The sequence below is a fragment of the Schistocerca serialis genome, chromosome 1 (assembly GCF_023864345.2).
Source record: "Schistocerca serialis cubense isolate TAMUIC-IGC-003099 chromosome 1, iqSchSeri2.2, whole genome shotgun sequence".
NCBI classification, from domain to species: Eukaryota; Metazoa; Arthropoda; class Insecta; order Orthoptera; family Acrididae; genus Schistocerca; species Schistocerca serialis.
The window spans coordinates 402,144,559-402,148,096 of NC_064638.1; the positions used below are offsets into that span (position 1 = coordinate 402,144,559).

The following is a 3,538-nucleotide window of genomic DNA, read 5'->3' on the forward strand; positions in this document are numbered from 1 at the left end:
TCTGAAGATGTAAGAATCAGACGAAACGTGTCACTGGTAAATAAATAATAATTACAACCGTGCAACGAAGACTGTTTGTTTCCTCAAAATCAAAAAGATTTGTTCCACAACACAATTCCAGCGTCGTAATAGTCCTCTACGAGCGCCTAAAGGTTTAGTGAGTGACGCATGTTGCACGGAAAAGTCGCATAACTGTTTTTACACTGATGTGAAGAAACGAATTATCGTCTTTCTAACCGTAGTGCATTCAGAAAGAGTGGAACGGACCAACAGAGAATCAGTGGGAATTCTCACAGATTTTTCGTGGCAGCTGTAGTACTTTTTTAATTGGCAAGGTATTACCGTGATACGTTCGTGGATATTAGATTTAACGTAAAGGGACAGAAATACAAATGACACACACACACACACACACACACACACACACACACACACACACACACAAACACTAACAAACGCGCGCGACAGCGAACATGCACGACCTGACCACAGCGGTAAAGTTTGGAGTCAACATTCGCTAATGGAACAGGAGAGAAAAAGTGATCGCAGTACGTGACACATCTTCTGCCACACCCGTATGTGACTAACAGGCCAAAAATATACATGTAGACGTAAGGCGTGACATTCGCATAGATATAAACAGAGTGCATTTAAATTCTCGACTGAAGGTACACTGCGTAACCGTTCGCGAAAGGTTAAAGTCTTCAAATCCGTTCCCAACACTGAGCTCACCAGCACAAGCAATAAAGCATTCCCCGCTAAAGTGCATACAGTAGCGTCAAACTCCCCGTTGAAATGCGTCTACTGGCATTGCATCTTAATTTGAGGAAGCAATTTTTGTAATCATTCTTCTCGAACAAAGCATTAGACGAAAGTAAATCATGGGCCTTGCGAAAATGAAACACAAAAAAACCTGAAGCGCAATGAAGAAGTAATGTTACGGAGCTAGTTCGATAAGTTAACATATGAGAAACTTCTGCCGCGCGGAATGTCCGCGCGGTTTGAGGCGCCATGTCACGGATTGCGCGGCCCCTACAGCCGGAGGTTCGAGTCCTCCCTTGGGCAAGAGCGTGTGTGTTGTTCTTAGCATAAGTTAGTTTAAGTAGTGTGTAAGTCTAGCGACCGATGGCCTCAGCAGTTCGGTCCCTTACGAATTCATACACACTTGAACATTTGAAAAACTTGTCTACAGAATAGGGGAGCAAAGGAAAGAAATGCAAGATTATTATTATTATTATTATGAAGTATTCTGCCTAGTGGGCAACGGCCTTGCCGCAGTGGATACACCGGTTCCCGTCAGATCACCGAGGTTAAGTGCTGTCGGGCGTGGCCGGCACTTGGATGGATGACCATCCAGGCCGCCATGCGCTGTTGCCATTTTTCGGGGTGCACTCAGCCTCGCGATGCCAATTGAGGAGCTATTCGACCGAATACTAGCAGCTCCGGTCAAAGAAAACCAACATAACGACCGGGAGAGCGGTGTACTGACCGCTCGCCCCTCCTATCCGCATCCTCAGCTGAGGATGACACGACGTTCGGAAGGTCCCGATGTGCTTTATTCTGCCTAGTGGCAGGTCCGTGTCTTCGTATGAAGAATTTCTGATTCCACTGTTCCCTGTCTTCAACTTCTTCCTTCAGCCTGTTGTGTCTCCTTCCATCTTTCATGTCGTCCAGATGTTGAATTTTTGTTCTTCCTCGTCCTGCGTTTCCTCTGAGTTTCCCTTCGGTAACATCTTGTATCAGTCCCTCGTGTCTAAGTACATGCCCAATCCAGTTGGCCTTTCTCTGAAGAATTGTATGCAGAATACTTCTCTTCTCTTCTACTCTTCGCAGTACATCGTCATTTTTATGCGATCTGTCCACTTGATCTTTTCCATTCTCCTCCAGCACCACATTTCAAAGCTCTCTGCGTATTTTTTCTCCTTCCTTCTCATGGTCCATGTCTCTTCTCCATACAGTGCAATGCTCCAAATATAGCACTTCATCAGTTTTTTCCTCAAGATATCAGGGAATAACTCCCAGGGTACTAGAAGGAACTATACAGTGTGGAAATTGTAGGGGAAGAAAGTGACTGGAATACATCAAAGCAATAGCTGAGGATGTTGGGTACTGCCCTTGTGGTGAAAAGACTGGCGCACTACGGAGGACTTTGATAGACAGCAACCAATCAGAACACTGATTACAAGTGGAAAAATATATTTCATACGAGATAATGCAGCATATTGTCGTCGAGTGACTCTTGTAGAAGAGCCGGCAGCTAGTTTTGTATCAGTAGATGATCTTGTACGAGGTTATTCTCCGTTTGTATTCACGTACGTACATACCTTTGTCTTTCTTTTACTGAGAGTTAGTCCCGTTTAGTACTGGGTCCACCTTACTCAAGATTTGAAAAATTTATGTTGTCTAACTTACTGTCGCCACGGTCCTCAGTTACCCCAAAGGCAGGGCAGTCGAGTGCACCACGTGCCTGTGAACAGTTTAAACTTTGTTCTGTGTCTGATGGTATTTTAACTAATGAAAGGAAATAGAAATTCTGACATCGGCTGCAATCGGACAGCCCGCATCTCGTGGTCGTGCGGTAGCGTTCTCGCTTCCCACGCCCGAGTTCCCGGGTTCGATTCCCGGCGGGGTCAGGGATTTTCTCTGCCTCGTGATGGCTGGGTGTTGTGTGCTGTCCTTAGGTTAGTTAGGTTTAAGTAGTTCTAAGTTCTAGGGGACTGATGACCATAGCTGTTAAGTCCCATAGTGCTCAGAGCCATTTGAACCATTTTGCAATCGGACATTGAAATTAATTCAATGGCGACAAGTGAAAATTTGTGGCTGACGATGATTCGAACCCAGACTTGACGCTTTACACGAGTGGTACTCTTAACGGTTTCAACTATCCGAGCTCGCTTCCTTTCCAACCCAAATTCCCAAGTAGCACCACCTGTTCACCACACTCATTGCTGGCAATCTCAATTGATTCCCGCAAGAGTCAAGAGAGAGAGAGAGTTCATCGACATGCAAATTATCTTAATGATTGTCAAGCCGTTTATATAAATATGTGGATCTCGACGGCAATTAATGATCATTCAGTGCAGATGCTGTCTTCGTCCGATCTCTTGTGGGAAACAGTGTGAGTCCACGAACAGAGAGGGTAATGGAAAGGGAACGCTATGTATACAGGATGGTCCATTGATAGTGACCGGGCCAAATATCTCACGAAATAAGCATCAAACGAAAAAACTACACAGAACGAAACTCGTCTTGCTTCAAAGCGGAAACCAGATGGCTCTATGGTTGACCCGCTACATGGCGCTACCATAGGTCAAACGGATATCACCTGCGTTTTTTAAAATAGGATTCACCATTTTTATTACATATTCTTGTAGTACGTAAAGAAATACGAATGTTTCAGTTGGACCACTTTTTCCGCTTTGTGATAGATGGCGCTGTAATAGTCACAAACGTATAAGTACGTGGTATCGCGTAACAGCCCGCCAGCGCGGACGGCATTTGCTTCGTGATACATTACCCGTGTTGAAATGGACCGTTT

The 3,538-nt window shown here is 44.9% G+C and overlaps 1 pseudogene; it reads left to right on the top strand.

Moving 5' to 3' along the window:
* Positions 1-1,259: 1,259 nt before the first annotated feature.
* LOC126426410 (5S ribosomal RNA) lies at positions 1,260-1,377 on the top strand (annotated as a pseudogene).
* The last annotated feature ends 2,161 nt before the right edge of the window (positions 1,378-3,538 follow it).